The 20,299-nt window shown below is 40.3% G+C and overlaps 1 protein-coding gene across 2 annotated transcripts in view; it reads right to left on the bottom strand.

Moving 5' to 3' along the window:
* The window catches only part of RAD52 (RAD52 DNA repair protein), a 36,290-nt gene extending 27,823 nt beyond the window's left edge, over positions 1-8,467 (bottom strand). Inside the window, exons 1-2 of one of the 2 annotated variants that reach the window (XM_078075459.1) lie at positions 8,326-8,423; positions 13-106 (exon numbers count right to left, since the gene is read on the bottom strand). The gene's annotated coding sequence lies outside the window, so the exon portion shown is untranslated. Of the gene's footprint in view, positions 1-12; positions 107-8,325 lie in introns of both variants that reach the window. The other variant, XM_036092390.2, reaches the window with a different exon arrangement.
* Between the last annotated feature and the right edge of the window lie 11,832 nt (positions 8,468-20,299).

Genomic DNA, 20,299 nt, shown 5'->3' with positions numbered 1-20,299 from the left:
CATGCAGCAAACCTTTTACCAATGAGATACAGAAGCTGAGGGGTAAATTCTTCTTCCTCCTTTCTTTGGGGGGGTTGTCCTGGGATACGGAACTTCATACACGCTCCTGAGAGACAGCATTAGGAGATCAAGCAGTCAGTTGTACTTGTTACCAAGGGGTGGCCAGCTTGGAAATGTACCCTTGAACTGACTTACTCTTCCTTCTCTCCTCAATCTCCCTTTCCCTTACTTCTGCTTCCTGAAGAAATCATAGCACATAAGGTTTTGCCTCAAGTCTAGGTTCTGGGGTCCCCAGATATAGAGATACCATGGATGCTCTGCCAACTCTCTCTTCAGCTCTTACCACAAACGTGCGCCCTGGCCTAACCGCCAAATGCCAACATATGTATCTCTTTATCTGAGGGCCTTTTTTGGCATCTAGGGCCCATTTTGTACCTGTTCATGGTAAGTTGGAAGAGCCAGAGAACCGATGCCCTTGGGAGCAGCCCTCCAACACTGACTGATGGGAGACCCTAGATCTCTTACCCATTTTGTGAGATAACACTGAGCTGTGAGTTCTACATTGGCTCGAGTTCCCCAGTGAAATTAGGTTTGGTTGCCCACTGGTGGTAACTGGCTTGACCATGCACCCTCACCCTCTGATGACTGCCTTTTCTTTCCTGTCTCACTCCCCTCTCCTCTACCAGTACATCCTGGACTCTTCTCTCAGATAAGCTACTTACATTTGAAGAAAAATGTAGGGGAAGCAAAAGATACCTTTACAATGGAGAAATCTAACAGATGCTACCTTAATCAGGTAATCAAACATAATGTCACCAGTAATAGTCCCATGATAAGCTTCCTGATGGATACACTGAAAAGGTCAAAACATCACTTAGGGAGTATTCCTACTAATTTAATCATGACTCTAATCAAGAGGAAATAATTAAACAAGTTGAAATCTACAACGCTTGGACTCAAACCATGTCAATGTCTCAAAAAATAAAGCAAGTGAACCCTTCTAGATCAAGAGACTAAAGACACACAACGCACAACAACAACTACAGTGTGGTCCTTGAGAGGATTCTAGATCAGAAAAAAAAAGCTGTAAAGGATAGTCTGAGGACAGAGGTGATTCTGACGATGGACTGCATATTATTCAATGGTATTGCATTGTTGTTAAACTTGTGTCACAGTTATGTAAGCAAATGATCTCGTTCTTATATATGAGGAAGTAGTATGAGTGAATTGTCATGTTTTCTGCAACTTACTCTCAAATCATTCAACTGATAAAATGTGTGTGTGTGCGCAAAGAGGAGGAGAGGAAGATAAAGCAAAGTAACAAATTTATAAATCTAGGTGAAGGACACGCAGGCATCCCTTGTATAACTTTTCCGAAGGCTTCAAATGTTTCAAAATAAAATGTTAGGAAAGACTTCCTGCATAGCCACAGATATGGCAGCTACGTAAATCCAAATATCCCAATACATCCAATGCAGACCAAAAAGAGAAACAAATAAAACCACAAATATTCCATATCTTGTAATATAATTAGAAGACTGAAAATACTGCAAGCTTCAAACTGCCTGGAATTAGAAAAAATAAACATCAACTTCTGGTGGAGATATTTCTCAAACACACATCCTAACTCTTCAAGGAGAGTAAGGTGGGACATAGATGGGAAGAGAAATGCATAGGCGAGAGAGGAGTAGGATGGAGAGCCTAAGATGGACCTAAATTGCTCCCGGGAAAAAAAAACCCACACTAAGTATGCAGATACTGACAGAGAGTTCTGGCAGGTCAGAGCAGTCCAGGAAAAAAAGTGTATACACGACACAAGGAGGCAGTATTGGAAAGCCCATGTTTCTGGAGAGAAGATGGCAAAAAGGAATGAGCTGCCTTTTGAAACTGTGCTGTGAAGGGCGGAGAGCACAGAGTATAGATCCTATAAGACAAGAGAAAATTTAAAAGTCAAAGGACATATAACCATGTCCCCTTTTTTGGCTTTTTGCCTTCTAGTAAAGAAACCATACTCACTACACTTACAAAAGAATAGGAACTGTTCTTGAACACGGAATCTTGTAAATCATCTATCAATCCTGTTCACAAAATACAAAATTAAAGATAAAAAAGAGTCAGTGAACTTGAAGATAGTGCAATAGAAATTATATAATCTGAAGAGGAGAAAAAGACAGACTGAAAATAATGAAAGAGTCTCAGGATCCTGTGGAATAATATAAAAACACCTAACACAAATATAATTGAAGTCCCAAAAGAAGAGGTTAAAGAGAATGGAAAACAAAAACAACAACAAAAAAATTTAATGACTTGAAATTTCCTAAATTGGGTGACAGGCATAAATTTTTTAGATTTAAGGTCAGAAAACCTCAAGCAGGATAAACACAAAGAAAATCACACCTAGACACATTGTAGGCAAACTGCTGAAAACAAAAATAAAGAGAAAATCTGGGAAACAAAGAAAAATGGCACATTATATACAAAATAACAATAAAAATGATGACTCCATCTTACAATAGAGTTAAAAAGGTGTACTTAGGAATAAATTTAATGAAAGATGTATAAGACCTCCCCACTGAAAACTACAAACAGTACTAAAAGCAACTAAGACCTAGTAAAAAGGGAGATATACCATGCTCATAGATTTTAAGAGTCAATACCATTGAAATGTTAATTTTTCCCAAATTGATGTAAAGATTAAATGTCATCCCAGTCATAACCGTAACAGACTTTTTCATAGAAATTGATAAAATGGGGGCGCCTGAGTGGCTCAATCGTTAAGCATCTGCCTTCGGCTCAGGTCATGATCCCAGGGTCCTGGGATCGAGCCCCGCATCAGGCTCCCTGCTCAGCGGGAAGCCTGCCTCTCCCTCTCCCACTCCCCCTGCTTGTGTTCCCTCTCTCGCTGTGTCTCTCTGTCAAATAAATAAATAAAATCTTTAAAAAAAAAAAGAAAGAAATTGATAAAATGATTCTAATACTGATATGGAAATGCAAAGGAACTAGACTGTCCAAATCAATCTTGAAAAACAACAAAGTTGAAGGACCTACACTATGTGACTTCATGACTTACTATAAAGCTACAGTAATTAAAATAGAAGTAATTAAAACTATCACTGAAACAAATAATACATTATATGTTAATAATTTAAAAAATAAATAAATAAAAAAGTAACTAAAACTGACATTAAGAATTGATCAGTGGTGGGGCACCTGGGTGGCTCAGTTGGTTAGGTGACCAACTCTTGGTTTTGACTCAGGTCAGGTTTCAGGGTCAAGGTCTTGGGGTTGTGGGATCAAGCCCTGCATTGAGCTCTGTGCTCAGCGGGGAGTCTACTGGAGATTCTCTCCCTCTCCCTCTCCTTCTGCCCCTCCCCCTACTCTTGCACGCACTCTAAGATAAATAAATCTTTAATAAAAAAAAAAATGAGGGGCGCCTGGGTGGCTCAGTTGTTAGGCGTCTGCCTTCGGCTCAGGTCATGAGCCCAGGGTCCTGGGATCGAGCCCCGCATCAGGCTCCCTGCTCTGCGGGAAGCCTGCTTCTCCCTCTCCCACTCCCCCTGCTTGTGTTCCTGCTCTTGCTGTGTCTCTCTCTGTCAAATAAACAAAATCTTTAAAAAAAAAAAAAATGATCAGTGGAACAGGAAAAAAAAGCCCAGAAACTAACCACCATTTATACAGTCATCTGAATGGCAATCTGAATTGCAAAGATACAAATGTAATGCAATGGCATTTTCAACAAATGATAGGACAACTGGATATCCATATGGGGAAAAAATTTTATATTTTCCAGAAAGTATTTTTCACACAATTCACAAAAACTAGAGATGGATCATAGGCCTAAATATAAAAGCTACAACCATAAAATTTCTAGAAGAAAATATAGAACTATATCTTCACATCCTAGAGGTGGTCAAGATTTCTTAGACAAGACTCAGAAAGCAGTGACAATAAAAAAAAAAAAAAAAGATAAATATGACTACACCAAAATGTAATACTTTGCTTATCAAAGAGCACTCTATGAAAATGGATAGGCAACCATAAAAGACTGATATCCAGGATATAAAAAAGATATAACTCCTGCAACTCAATAATAAAGACAAAAACCCCAATTTTAAGTAGTCAAAAATCCGGGCAGGTGCTTAAAGGAAGATATCCAAATGTCAACAAGCCCAGAAAGTGTTCAACATCATTAGTAATCAAGGACTAAAATTAAAACCATAATGACATACCCTTCTATACCCTCCAGAATAGCTAAAAATAAAGACTACAGCACCAAAAGTTGGCAAGGATGTGAAGCTACTGGAATTCTCATACACCGTTGGCTGGAAAAAGAATGATAAAACTATTCAGCTGTAAGCACATGCTACCCTCCATGAATAAAGAATCATGACTTAGGTTCAGAGGGTAGAACAGCAGGCCACAGAGGATTATCCCCAGGCCTTGAACCCTAATGGCTCTTTTTATACCCTGGAGATCAGTCTTTTGTTAGGTAGGTGTTGATGTTTGCCTATTCATTTTCTTAGAGTCTTTGATGAGAAGTTTTAAATTTGATGTAATCACATTTTTTTTAAGTGGGTACTGCTTTCTAAGTCTTGTCTAAGAAACCTCTGCACACGCCCAGGTCATGAAGATATTCTTTTATATTTTCTTCTAGGAGCCTTATGTTTTGTAATTTTGGAAAAGAACTGATAATTTCTTTAGAAATTAAACACGCGGAGGCGCCTGGGTGGCTCAGTCGTTAAGCGTCTGCCTTCGGCTCAGGTCATGATCCCGGGATCCTGGGATCGAGCCCCGCATCGGGCTTCCTGCTCAGCGGGAAGCCTGCTTCTCCCTCTCCCACTCCCCCTGCTTGTGTTCCCTCTCTCGCTGTGTCTCTCTCTGTCAAATAAATAAATAAAATCTTTAAAAAAAAAAAAGAAATTAAACATGCATCTGCCATATGACCCAAGAATTCTTCTGATAGATATTTTCTCAGAGAAAAAAAATCAAAGGACCAAGAAAAGATTTGTGGGACAGGGGCACCTAGGTGGCTCAGTCAGTTAAGCTCCGATTGTTGATTTTGGCTCAGGGTTGTGAGATTGAGCCCCCAGTTGGGCTCCACATTGGGCTCTGCGCTGGGCATGGAGCCTGCTTAAGATTCTCTCTCCCTTGCCCCTCCACCACCCTCTCAAAAAAAAAAAAAAAAAAAATTGTGGGATGGAAAGGGAAAGAGCTTGAACCAGGCAGGGGCTATGAGCAAGAAATGGATGAATTCGAGAGATATTAAGAAGATCAACAAGATTTGTAAAGATGTTTTTATTCTTATCTACTTCCTTCTCACCTAAAAGCGTTTCTAATTATAAGTGGAGGGAGGAAGGAGTAAGAGGGAATGAGGCATGTTACATACGGGAATTTTCCTCTTTTGTCTGACCTTTTCTCATCTTTACTAAAGACAGGACAGGAGGCACCTGGGTGGCTCAATTGGTTAAGTGTCTGCCTTCAGCTCATGTCATGATCCCAGAGTCCTGGGATCGAGCCCAGCATCCTGCCCTCTGCTCAGTGGAGAGCCTGCTTCTCTCTCTCCCGTTCCCCATGCTTATGTTCTCTCTATGTCAAATAAATAAATAAAATCTTTAAATTAAAAAAAAAAAAGACAGGATAGGCAGGGCATGATCATGAAGGGTAATATAAGCCACTTTAAAAAGCTTGAAACATTAGTTTATAAACCTTGGGAGAGCAATGGAAATTTTAAGCCGGGAATGATGAGATTATATTCAGGTGTCAGAAGGCTCTTTGTCAACAGTGAATAATTGAGGGAGGGATCAGTTAGGAGTCTGTTAGAACACTCCAGAGAGAAAATGATAAAGGAAGATCATGGCCATGCGGAGAAAGAACGGACTCTGGATATGTATTACAGGGGGCAGAACCGACAGAACTCAGTGACGGGAGAGGATCTTGATTGCAAGGATTAAGAACAGCAGGATTGGAGATCAAGTTTTTTTCTTTTATTTTCATTTATGTACATGCTGCTGTAACATTTTGTGAAACTTCAAATGTCATCTTCTCTTTGAAGCCTTATGCAGGTTACACTCTAAATAGAATCAATCCTACGTTCCCTAGCATTTTAGACACACATCAAAGCACACATTACACTCATAATCCACACTCAGCCATTCAAGAACAGAAAGGCCCATATACTAATTACTGAATCTCCAGCACTTAACATAGTCCTGACCTAGCACTAGTATAGAGAGCATTTTACTTTTATTTTAGCTTCTCTTCACTTTAAAACTGCCAGTATGGTATTAAAAATGAATACCTTGAGCGGCAAAATTTTAAAAGTTACAGAGATAGAAAAATATCCACACTAGGCTTTCTGCCCTTGAATAATTACATTGGTTATGCAGTCAATTCTCATTCATGGTAGTTCTATAAAGTCATCATGAACACTGAATTATCAAATACCGAACCACTGGCTCCCAGGAGAAACACAGGGTTAGGTTCTTGTGAGCCTCTGGTCACAATATTTTCTTAGTCAATACATAATCTTGTTTTATGTGTGTTTCTACTGAAAGATACCTCCCTCCATATATAGTAGCTCATTAACAACAACCTCATAGCCAGCAGCACATAACTCATACCTGAACAATGCTATCTAAAAGAAGCTTTCTTTTCTTTGTGAGAGACATCACAGCCTTCTTGCACTTGTAATGCTAGAGAACACTTCAGCAATATGCTTAGAGGCCATTCCAAACTGCAAAATCACTACCAAAAAGTACAAAAATGAGAAAAATGTGACACTAAATATACCTCAAAGCACCATGAGTGTTGATTTAGGGGTTACAAAGAAATTTATGGGTAGATACATTCCCAAATAAAGAGTCCGTGAGTAATGAGGATCAACTACAGGTTTTTTTATTTGGTTTTGAGATAAAACCTCTCTCCCACAGCTATTATCAGCTACATTTTTCATACACTCATCTCCAACTGCACCCAGTTCATATCACAAGGCTAACAGGTCACGGCACACATCACTCAGCAACACAAATATTTCTCTGCTAGCTACTACAATTAATGGTCTAAGAGACGACTTTAAAAAGACAATTTTCCCTAAAAGATACCAGAACTGAGGCCACTAAAATACCTGAGCCAGTCCCAGAGTTAAATGCTGGCTTATGAGAATTTCGTTTAAAAATGTGTCTTGGGGCGCCTGGGTGGCTCAGATGGTTAAACGTCTGCCTTCGGCTCGGGTCATGATCCCAGGGTCCTGGGATCGAGCCCCACATCCAGCTCCTGGCTTCGGGGGGAGCCCGCTTCTCTCTCTCGCTCTGCCTCTCCCCCTGCTCATGCTCTCTGTGTCTCAAATGAATGAATAAAATCTTTAAAATAATAATAAAATAAATAAATAACAAATAAAAATAAAAATGTGTCTCAGACTGAGTTCTGCGGAGGAATAGACCTTAAAAGGTCTAGGAAGCCAAAAGTAGAAACAACCCAAATGCTCATCAACTAATGGAGCAACAAAATGTGGTATACCCCTACCAAGGATTATTATTATTATTCAGCCATAAAAAGGAGTGCAGTATTGACAATGCTACAACATGGATGAACCTTGAAAACGTTATGTTAGGTGAAATAAGCCCAACACACAAAAACAAACCGTAGGATTCCACTTATCTAGAATTGGCAAATTCAGAGACAAAAAGTAGATGAGTGGGGGGGGAAGGGATAGGGACAAATGAGAAGTGCCGGGAAACGAGTTGTGGGTTTCTTTTCGGGGTGATACAAATGTTATGGGACTAGAAAATGGTGACGGTTGCACAACCCTCGAACTGTTTAAACGGATGAATTTAATCATATATGAATTGTATCTCAATTTTTTAAAAAAAACCTATGAAGGCTAAATATGTGGCTAAACTTGAATGTCAAATTCCTTTGAAATGGGTAATTCTTTCCCAACTGCGGCCACTCCTCCCAACTCCGCCTAGCTACAGACACAAACTTCAGCACCCTTCACTCCCGTCAACAAGCAGCGTTTGGCAGGTCTCGCGCCCGTGCACCGGACCGTCACAATTAACAGTACGCCGCCTGCACCCCGTCGTGGGGTCTCGGGATGTTGGTCCAAGTCTCCTGTACTCCTGTCCCTCCCAGTAAGCCCTGATGCTGAACCCCTACTGTACTAACTAGTACAGGCCCTGGACTCAGGATCACTCTTTTGGAGCCCGCAAGCCGAGCTCAACCGCCGCCCGAATCGATCTACTCAGAATCTGCGCAGCCCCACGCTCCACAGCCCCCGGCCGGAACCACCCCAACTGGGCCGTCCTCCCTCCCCGCCCCGCCACTTACGCGCCTCGGGCAGCGCGCGGTGCACGCAGGGAGCTCGGTCTAGGTTAAATGCAAGGGGAAGGGAGTTTAGATAGAGCCGCGCAAAGGAGACTGGGAAGGAACTGCAAGAGAACCCTGGGAAGAAGGTCCAAAACGAGGGCGAGCCCGGGGCGGGCGGGAAGGACAGGAGGAGGAGCCGAAAATCAAGTCGGAAGGGGAGAAGAGCCGCAAGGCAGTCTGCCGAAAGCCGTAAAGCAAGCTGGCAGCGCGACGCTGACCTCGACGTGCCAAAGCTGATCTCTCCGCGTCGCTCCCTCTGCCTCCATCTCCCCCGCATGCCCTCTACTTTTGCGGCCGCCCAGGTCTCTGCTGCCCCCTGGCGGACTCGGCGGGCTCACGAGGGGCATTGCAGCGCCTTATTGAGAGACCGCGCAAACCCAATCCCCAGATAGAATGCGGCTATGGGGCAGGGTAGGAACTTCTCAGAATCCGTCCGTGCACGGGAGGGATACTGCAGGAAAAGAAAAACATGCTTTTAAGTCTTCTTAAGAATGGTCATCAGAGGCCTTTATAGATTCCACACCAGGCAGGCATAGCAAACCGAGGCAGTGTGGACATGTTTGCTCACTAAGCCTTCTTCCTCTCCTGCCACTGCCCCGCGCACACACACACTCATCACCTGATGGCTTCTTAAATTAGCTGGGACCGGAGGGAAATGAGAGTGTGGCGACAAGGAGGAAGGGAGTTCTTTAGAATGGCCCTTGGAACTGTGCCTTGCAACTGGATGATGACTGCACATCCTATTAGCAGTGTTCAAAAACAAGATTAAAATGTTTAGTCATGACAACCCTGTCTTAAGTATTTAAGAACTCCAACAAAAGCATTCTCTTACGTTTCCAAATTGGTTGTTTCAATACACCCCTTTTAACCAGAAGGTTCATTATCTGAGCAGCAATACTCCAGAGCAAGTCATTTCCTGGATGACTACTCACTCTTCCCAGTAACACCATCGGAAGCTGAGTAAAAAGCCTAGAATCAGATCCAATGCATGAACAATTTATTTGGTAAAGGTGGCATTTCAAATCAACCAAGAAAGGAATGGTTTACTTTTAAAATGGTGCTGGGACGATTAGTTAACCGTTTGGGTTAGATTCCTTATCAAAACATACACTAAAATAAATTACAATTGAATTCAAGAGTGAAATGTTAAACACAAAGATACACATAAAACAAAGTAAAAGATACACAGATGAGTATCCGACCTCAAAATGGAGGACTTTCTAAGTATAAAAACAAGACAAAAATCGTAAAGTAAGAGAGGGACAAATTTAACTACCTACATAAAACTTTTTAAACTTCTGGAAGTTGAAAATAAAATAAACTTTAGAAGTAAACAAGAAAAAGGGGAAATACCATGAATGGTAGAGAGTTTATGTATAAAAAGTTCTAATAATAACAGGCAAATGAAATAAGTAGGTATTTCACAAAAGGATAAATATAATAAATATGAAAAAAGGTTTAACTTTAATAAAAGTAAAAAAGACATGCATACTAAAATAAGTGTATCATTTCACTCATTTCTGTTTTAAATTAGGAAATTAAAATATTTTATACAAGTATTATATGATTACATTCTTATTGAAAAATACAAACAATAAAAATAAATCCAACGTTTTATTTGACCACTCATACATCAAAACCCGTCCTATTCTCAAAGTCAACCATTGTTATCAGTTGATGTATATTCTTGCTGACCTTGTATTTATGATCATACATTAAAATAATGTCTGAGGGGTGCCTGACCGGTTCAGTTGGTAGAGCATGGGGCTCTTGATCTCAGGGTCAGAAGTTAAAGCCCCACATTGGGTGAAGAGCTTACTTTAAAATAATTAATTAATTAGGGGCACCTGGGTGGCTCAGTCGTTAAGCATCTGCCTTCAGCTCAGATCATGATCCCAGGGTCCTGGGATCCAGCCCCGCGTCTGGCTCCCTGCTCAGCGGGAAGCCTGCTTCTCCCTCTCCCACTCCCCCTGCTTGTGTTCCCTCTCTCGCTGTGTCTCTCTGTCAAATAAATAAATAAAATCTAAAAAAATAAAAATAATTAATTAATATTTCTGATAATTATTAATTCAGTGTAGATGATACTTTTGCACTGCTGGTAGGAATATATACTGATGCAACCTTTCAGGAAAGCAATCAGACAATATATATATGACAAAAATATATACCCTCCAGGGGCTCCTGAGTGGCTCAGTTGGTTGAGCTTCTGTCTTCGGCTGGGGTCATGATCCCGGATCCCTGGGATCAAGCCCTGCGTCTGACTCCCTGCTCAGCAAGGAGTCTGCTTCTCCCTCTCTCTGTGCCTCTCCCCTCTGCTTGTTCTCTCTCTCTCAAGTAAATAAATAAAATCTTATATATATATATATATACACTCTGACCCAGGAATTCAACCTCCAGGACCTTATCAACTAAAGAAAATATCAGGGATGTACACAAAGATTTATACCCTAAAAATTACTGGAAACAAATTAAAATACCACATTATGGGATCTGTTCAATAATACAGCTATTAGGGGTGCCTGGGTGGCTTAGTCGGTTAGGCATTTGCCTTCAGCTCAGGTCATGATCCTGGGGTCCTGGGATCAAGCCCCATGTCCGGTTCCCTGCTTAGTGGGAAGACTGCCTCTCCTGCTCCTTCTGCCCCTTTCCCTCTGCCCATTCCGCCCTCCCTGCTCATGTGCTCTCTCTCTCTTTCTCTCTCTCTCACTCTTTCTCTCTCACCAATAAATAAAATCTTTAAAAAAAAATACAGCCATTAAAAATCATGTTTAGAAAAATGTCCATTGACATGCAAAAATGTCCAAGATTGTTTTCTGTGCAAAAAGCAGGGTCCAAAACTATACACATAAAACAGCTTGCCTACACCCATTACGATGACTAATAGTAATTTTAAAAATAGAAAATACTCGGTGTTGATGAGGATGTAGAAAAATTGAAACCCTTGTGCCCTATTGGTAGGAATGTAAAATGGGGCAAACACCATGGAAAACCATATAATGGGGACGCCTGGGTGGCTCAGTCTGTAGGGCATCTGCCTTTGGCTCAGGTCGTGATCCCAGGGTCCTGGGATCAAGCCCCTTGTCAGGCTCCCTGCTCAGTGGAGAGCCTGCTTCTCCCTCTGCCTCTGCCTGCCTCTCTGCCTACTTGTGCTCTCTGTCAAATAAACAAATAAAATCTTAAAAAAAAGAAAGAAAGCCATATAATGGTTCTTCAAAAAATTAAAAAATGGAATTACCATATGACCCAGCAATTCTTCCATGTATATACTCGAAAGAATTGAAGGCATAGTCTTAAAGAGACAGCTGTACACCTACGTTCATAACAGCATTATGCACGATAGCCAAAAGGAGAAAGCAACCCCAGTGTGCATTGACAGATGAGTGGATAAGCAAAATGTGGTAAATACATACAATGGGATATGATTCAGCCTTAAAAAGGAAGTAAATTCTGACACCTGGTACAACATGGATGAAATTTAAGGACATTATGCTAAGTGAATTAAGCCTGTCACAAAAAGACAAATACTGTACAATTCTGCTTATGGGAGATACCTAAAGTAGTCAAATTCATAAAGACGAAAAGTGTGCGTGTGTTACCAGGGGCTAGGGTAAGGGGGAAATACACAGATGTTATTTAATGGACGTTGAATTTCCATTTTGCAAGAGGAAAAGAGTTCTGGAGATTGGTTGCACAAAAATGTGAATGTACTTAATACTATTGAGCTGTACACTTAAAAATGGTTAAGCTGGTAAATTTTATATTATGTGTATTTTACCACAATTAAACATTTTTTATTTTTTAAAGATTGTATTTATTTATTAGAGAGAGAGAGAGGACAAGCAGGGGGAACAGCAGAAGGAGAGGGAAAATCAGGCTTCCCGCTGAGCAGGGAGCCCAACGCAGGGCTCCATCTCAGGACCCTGTGATCATGACCTGAGCCAAAGGCAGAGGTTTAACTTACTGAGCCACCCAGGCGCCCCTAAACATTTTTAAATTAGAATAAAATAAGTTTTAAAAGCTTGCCTACAATGAAGTAAATCAAAGAGCTTCCATACCCTCAAAGTCTCAAATGAACTGATTAATAGCTCATTCTTAAGTGTGAGGGCAGTAAAAGATCCAAGGAATAACTTTGACATAAAAGCTATCAAAAAAAAAAAAAAAAGAAAGAAAGAAAGAAAAAGTAAAACCAAGAGACAAGGCAGACATTTTACTCCATCTGCTTTGTCATTTGTTTTCTTTGTCATCTGTCTCTACCTATAATCTACATCAATATAAAATGTAAGGGAGGGTCACATACATCATGGCTCTATCACCCCATAAAAATTTGGAAGATAAAGTGAAGAAAATCTCCCAGAGAGTTGATCAAAACAATGGATAATAAAAGAGAAATAATAAGAAAATTAAAGTATCAGTCAAGGAAATCCAATATCTGACAAATAGCTATTCTGGAAAAAGAGAATAACAAAACACCAGGAAGAAATTAACAAAGAAGGGGCACCTGGGTGGCTCAGTCTTTAAGCGTCTGCCTTCCTCCTCAGGTCATGATCCCAGCGTCCTGGGATCGAGCCCCGCATCGGGCTCCCTGCTCGACAGAGAGCCTGCTTCTCCCTCTCCCACTCCCACTGCTTGTGTTCCCTCTCTCGCTGTCTCTCTCTCTGTCAAATAAATAAAATCGTAAAAAAAAAAAAAGAAATTAACAAAGAAAAACCACAAAAGAACTTTTCAGAACTGAAAAGATATCTATATGTCTATAGATCTTCATATTGAAGGGACCCACAGTACAGCTTGGTATGATTAATTAAAAAGAAGCTACGCTGAGAAATTTTAGATCATTAGAGGTGGAGGAAATATCTTAAATGAAAATATCCAAAATGAGTACTGAAAAACTGTCATTACATACAAAGTATCCAGCACCAAAAGGATTAGGAATCAGAATGGCCTTGGGCTTCCCTTGCACAGCAATAGAAGCTAAAAGACACTAAAGCAAAGCCTTCAAAATTCTGAGGGAAAACAATTTCCAACCTAGAATTCAATACCCAAACTATCAATAAAGTGAGAGTAAAAGTAAAGATATTTTTGGACAGACATGTCCTCAGAAAAAAACTCACTTGTTGCCCACCTTCTCTCAGAAGGTGAGAATGTATCAAAATGTAAAACAAGACTTAGGAAGAGGGGACGCCTGGGTGGTTCAGGCAGTTGAGCTTCCAACTCAGCTCAGGTCTTGATCTCTGGGTCATGAGTTCAAGCCCTGCATTGGGATGGAGCCTACTTTTAAAAAACAAAAACAAAACGAAGAAAGACAAAAGCACAGGATTTAGGAAATAGGATCCAACACAGAAGAAAGGCCATGAAATTTCTGAGATGGTATGAAGTAAAAATCTCAGGAAGGCAGCTAAGCAGCAGGCCAGAGACCTATCAGTACAGAGTGGAGAAAAGGATGACAAGCTCCAGATGGAATGTGTACGGGGAGGGGGGGGGATGGTGATAATAGATAACCTGGCTTTTTTGACATGTGGAAAAACTGAATTGAGAATAATTAATGAGTCCTTCTGAATTAAAAAATAATAATAAAAGGGAGGTCTCTTGTTTTAGCAGAATGAGAAAGGCTAATTGGCAAATGTCGAGGAAATGCCAGAGTTGAAAAATTATCATTTGGCAACCATCGGTAAAGATGGAAGCAGGCAAACATCACCAATGGATGCTAAATCTCAGGGGAAATTTTGATGAGGATGCAACTTTTAAGTTGCAAAGGAGGGAAAGAACAGTAAGAGTATAGTGGGCACACCTTGACTAGGTGATCAAAATTAACATTACCAATGAAGGGTAGCAGGACATCGTCTCCAGATGTGATATCCTGAGAAAGACACAGCATCACCCGTGTGGTGTCCCAGAGAGAATGCGTGACCTCGATGTAATCACAAAGCAACATCAGACAAACAAAATGAGGAGCATTCAAGTACAAGAAAAAGGGTATGTGTTAGGGGCCGGAACATGAGGCACTGTATTCTTCAAAACATCAGTGTCAGAAAAGATAAAGGCTATGAAAATGTCCCAGAAAAAAAGGAGGCTAAAGAGATTTGACAACCACATGCAATGCCTGACCCTGGAGTGTGCTGGACAGCGGGAATGCTAGAAAGGACATTTTTGGCTCAGTCGATAACATTGGAATATGGATGGTAGATTAGATAAAATTCTTAAATCAATGTAAATTTATAAATGTATAAAGCTGACAATTGTCGTTACGCAGGAGAAAGATCCTTCGTCTTAGGAAATACACATTGAAGTATTCAGGGGTGATAGAGCCATGATGTATGTGACCCTCCCTTACATTTTATATCGATGTAGATTATAGGTAGAGACAGATGACAAAGAAAACAAATGACAAAGCAGATGGAGTAAAATGTTAACTAGAAACCATATCTGGGTAAAGCGTAGACAGGTATTCTGTGTGCTCTTTGTATTTTTGCAACTTTTTGTAAGTTTGGAATTATTTCCAAATAAAAAGTTTTAAAATACTGTAAATGCAATATGATACTAATTTTGGATCGTATGAATTATGTATTTGTTTTCTTTTTTTTTTTTTTTTTAGATTTCATTTATTTATTTGACAGAGAGAGAGATAGCGAGAGCAGGAACACAAGCAGGGGAGTGGGAGAGGGAGAAGCAGGCTTCCCGCTGAGCAGGGAGCCGGATGTGGAACTTGATCCCAGGACCCTGGGATCATGACCTGAGCCGAAGGCAGACGCTTAACGACTGAGCCACCCAGGCACCCCTGTATTTGTTTTCTTAAAAAGACTAAAAGAAACAATAGATTTTTCTGGGCAATGGGAATATAGGTGATTTTATCTTTTTTATTTTTATTTATTTATTTTTTTTTTAAAAGATTTTATTTATTTATTTGACAGAGAGAGAGAGCACAAGCATGGGAAGCAGCAGAGGGAGAAGGAGAAGCAGGCTTCCTGCCGAGCAGGGAGCCCGGTGCGGGGCTCGATCCCAGGACCCCGGGATCATGACCTGAGCTGAAGGCAGACGCTTAACGACTGAGCCACCCAGGTGCCCCGATTTTATCTTTTTTATAAATTTACACATTTCTCTTTCCTCCAGCCCCCACAAATAGAAAAAATATATTGCTTAAATGGCAGCCGAGGCATTCTTTGTTTCTCTTGGTATATGGCTTCCATCCCACCTACACAACTGCACAGCAGATTGGCATTCTGATACTTCCTCGTCACCTCACCACAATCAAATTATTCATATTAAAACACCTGCTGTTGGGGCCCTGGCTGTCTCAGTCCGTAGAGCATGCAACTCTTGATCTCAGGGTTGTGAGTTTAAGCCCCACGTTGGGCACAGAGCCCACTTTAAATTCATTAACTAACTAATTAAAACACCTGGTGTTTACCAAACAAGCTCCTTCTAACATGCTCCAGGATTTTATTTTATTTTTTAAAGATTTATTTTATTTTATGTATTTATTTGACACAGAGAGAGAAGGAGCACAAGATGGGGGAGCGGCAGGCAGAAGGAGAAGGAGGAGTAGGCTCCCTCTGAGCAGGGAGTAGGATGGAACTCGATCCCAGGAATCCGGGATCATGACTTGAGCTGAAGGCGGATGTTTAACCGACCGAGCCTCCCAGGCACCCCTGGGATTTTAAAATTCTACTTTATCCTGAGCATAATTCTTTTTATTTATTTATTTTTTACCCCTCCCCTGAGCATAATTCTTTAGACAGGATGGGTGGAGTCTTATCTCATAACAAGGACATTATTCCATAACCTTAGAGCACCCTGCTGTGAGTTGTGTGTTCTACTCTCTTCCCGTACTGCCGATTGTTTCTGCGACTCTGCCTCCCAGGACACACTTAAACCAGGCATATTAAAAATCTATCTCTCCTACCTGAGTTGTCACCCTGGTGTAAGAACTGAATCTTTATGCTTCTAGAGCCAGAAAGGGGGGATGTAGAACAGATAGAACAGCAACCTCATACATTTTCAGAGTTTACTGATCCTTCATTTCTGTAGCCCACTGGTATCCTGGAGTAAGAGAGACGGCAGAATCTCTCTAGCCCCTCAACTCCTTCCCCTGCTCCTACGGCCCTTCCCGCATTGCTTGACCCTACCAAAGGGTCTAAAATGTCTAAAAATGGTATATGATATAAAGTCCAGATAATGGAATTTGAGGTGAATGAAGATGTTACTTCTAAAGAGTCAGCAGGAAGACTTCTTGGAGGAAGCAGCATGTGAACTGGGATTTAGTATCTGTCTGAACTGATATCAGAACTTAGGCAGTAGAAGGCTAGACACTGTACCTAATGTAATATCTTAGGAATATTATTTTGAAGTTTGCTGAATTTTTAGAAATTGCTTTTTCTGAAGTAATATTAGTAATTTGGTTTTTTTTTTTCTTTTTCTTCCTCTTGCTTGTATAAGTCTCTACCTCTACTTCTCTTACCTATTCTTCCGTTCTTCTATTCAGCACTACTTGAAATAAGCTTAAAGGTCATCTCATTTAGTATTTTTCAAAATCTTAGAAAAAGTATCCTTTTTGAAAAAATGAAATTGTAGATATAACCAACAGAGAAAATGCAGCGGTTCTGTTCTAATGAAATTGGTGTAGGACTAGGGCACCTGAGTGGCTCAGTTGTTAAAACATCTGCCTTCAGCTCAGGTCATGATCTCAGGGTCCTGGGATAGAGCCCTGCATCGGGCTCCCTGCTCAGCAGGAAGCCTGCTTCTCCCTCTGCCCCTCCCCCTGCTTGTGTTCCCTCTCTCGCTCTGTCTCTCTCTGTCAAATAAATAAATAAAATCTTTAAAAAAAAAAAAAAGAAATTGGTGTAGGACTATGAAGGCTTACCCTCTCTGCCTTGAAGCACCTCTGCGGAAAAGTTTGAAAATCACTACCCACTCCCCATTCAAAGGTTCAATTTAAATGGCAAATAGTCAAGCAGCTGGTGTTTGACCATCCGTCTTGACAGATTATTAGAATATATGCAAAAGTAACTTATACATACATATAAGTGAATTAAGTTATTATTTTGGAGGTATAGGGCAATTATATTGAAGTCAAAAGACCAAAATTTGAGTCACTCTCTCCATTTATTGTCCATCTTTCAAACTTTGAGTCTTATTTTCCTCACCTGAAAAACGGAAACGAAACAGAAAAACTCAGATGGAGGGATATTGTAGAAAATCACTAGACTGTACTCCTAAAAATGCCAGGGTCATGAAAGATAAGAAAAACTGAGGACTTGAAGACTAAGGAGACAATGAAAACTGAAAAAAATCTGTGATTTCAAATTTCCTTTTTCTATAAATGGCAGTATGAGGACAATTGTCAAAATTTGAGTAATATCTGTAAACTAGCTAATAGAATTATATTGATGTGAATTTCCTGATTTTGGAAGTTATGTGATGGTCATCTAAAAGAGTATGCTTGTTTCTAGAAAATACAAATAGAAATATTTAGAGGTAAAGGACCACGACAACTTTCAAACTAACCAAACAGATATAAAGCAAATGTGGTTAAATGTCAACAGTGGGAAAATCTGAGTGGGGTATATGCAAATTCTTTGTGCTATGGCAATTTTTCTTTAAGACTGAAATTATGTTAAAATGAAACGCTTTACAACAGAGATGATACCTGCTTATGCACTTCATATAATTTTGGGAAAGATCAAATAAAATCTTATGAGTGAAAGAGCTTTGTAAACTGTGTCTCCCTACAAATGTAAAACATAATTATTGCTACTGCAAAGAGTTTTATAAGCTATAGGGCTCTCTACAAATGTAAAACAATTATTTCTACTGCGTTTTATAGCTTCTACAGAGAATAAGTCTAGTTCTGTATCCATTAACTCAATTATTGCTCCTCTGAGAGAAGGCTTTTTATAGCCAAAAAAGATTGCCCTTTGGTTGCAATGTTTTAGAGGGTCAGTGATCAACAGTAACTTTATTACCTCATTTATTACAAAAAAATCTATATCCTGAGAAATTGTCTCTTTTCTGTATTTACTGCCTGAGACTAAATGTCCTCCAAAGTCCCTTTCCAACACTGGAATTTCATGATTTAACAGAAGCAATTTAGAAAAGTTATGGGAAGACTGATGCTTCTTGTCCCTGTATCATTTCACGGCTGAGCCATGATGCTGTCTTCTTTGACACTATGTGCTAATTGACTGAACTCTGATAGGCTGGCACAGAGTAGGTGCTCAATACTATAATATATATAAAAGAACCCTAGAAGGCAGAGTGAAGGACTTCTGCATTGATCTAGCCCATTTTTCTTCCCTATTGCTTTTGTTTTGTTTTGTTTTTAAGGATTTTATTTATTTATTTGACAGAGAGAGAGACACAGCTAGAGAGGGAACACAAGCAGGGGGAGTGGAGAGGGAGAAGCAGACTCTTCGCTGAGCAGGAAGCCTGATGTGGGGCTTGATCCCAGGACCCTGGGACCATGACCTGAGCCGAAGGCAGACGCTTAACGACTGAGCCACCCAGGCACTCCATTCTTCCCTATTTCTGATGAATTTCTTCTTTTGCTTGACATACACTTAGAACCATAAGATATAGACATTTTTACAGGTCCAAAAAGGTTGAATATCAGCAATTTCTTATGTTTAAACTTAAGGTTGAGCTAATCTATTACATATATATTAGGAGGTGTTCCTTATTTGTTTATTCTGGAACTCATAGATATGTAGTGTCGGGGTTTTTAGGCGGCTTGCTTCCCTTCCCCTCTGAATGACTACAGTTTGGTCCTTTCACAACTCATTAATACAGCTACCAAACAGTGGGCAGAGAATTGCAACCTATATTGCTATGGCTGTTCTGGTAAAATATTAGGTAAAGTAAGTTGAGATTATTGCCTTCAATGTAACCTGGGAATTCCTGTAGATTTTAGTTGTTCATGAAATATCAGTTTCCTTTGTTGCCAAGTAAAATCAGAAGTTGGTTTGCATGCAATTGTTCTTAAGCTAATGAAAGTCTGGGAGGAAATAATTTGCATATCAATGGCAGAAATAAAAACAGGCACCATTGTTTAAGTTCTGAAAGAAATCTTCTGCAAGAATCTGGGCTCCCTGCCTGGTATCATTTCAGTCTTTCTTGTTGACAAATTTCTTATCTATATAAGGCTTTCACTGTGTTGTTACTGTAATTTATCTGTTTACTTGTATGTATCCTCCTTAAGACTGTGAATTCCTGATAGGAATCTTGTATGGTGCTAGGCACAGAGCAGGTGACCCATAAATGGCTATTGTAGGGGGTGGGAATTGCGGGGGGGGGGGTTGGGATAGATGACTTAATGTAACTTTTTTTTTTTTTTAAGATTTTAGTTATTTATTTAACAGAGACACAGTGAGACAGGGAACACAAGCAGGGGGAGTGGGAGAGGGAGAAGCAGGCTTCCCACTGAGCAGGGAGCCCGATGCAGGGCTCGATCCCAGGACCCTGGGACCATGACCTGAGCTGAAGGCAGACGCTTAACGACTGAGCCACCCAGGCGCCCCTTAATGTAACTGTTTTTATCTCTCAGTCCAGAATCTTAAAGAGCCCTCATAATTGTCCCTTTAATGCCTTAGTTGTTATGTTTCATTTAAAAGAATCAACTTCCCAAAACACAAGCAATAAAAGCAAAATAGACAAATGGAACTACATCAAACTTAAAAAGCTTCTGAACAGCAAAAGAAACAAAGTGAAAAGGCAACTTATAGAGTGGGAGAAAATATTTGCACATCATACATCTGATAAGGGATTAATATCCAAAATTAGAAAGAATTTATACAACTCACTAGAAAAAAAAAATTCAATTAGAAAATGAGCAGAGGAAGAGTGCCTGGGTGGCTGAATTGGCTAAGTGTCTGCCTTTGGCTCAGGTCATGGTCCCAGGGTCCTTGGGTCGAGCCCCATGGTGGGCTCCCCACTCAGCGGGGAGTCT

Source organism: Halichoerus grypus, chromosome 6 (assembly GCF_964656455.1).
Source record: "Halichoerus grypus chromosome 6, mHalGry1.hap1.1, whole genome shotgun sequence".
In the NCBI taxonomy this organism is placed as follows: Eukaryota; Metazoa; Chordata; class Mammalia; order Carnivora; family Phocidae; genus Halichoerus; species Halichoerus grypus.
This window is presented reverse-complemented; position numbering and strand designations above follow the sequence as displayed.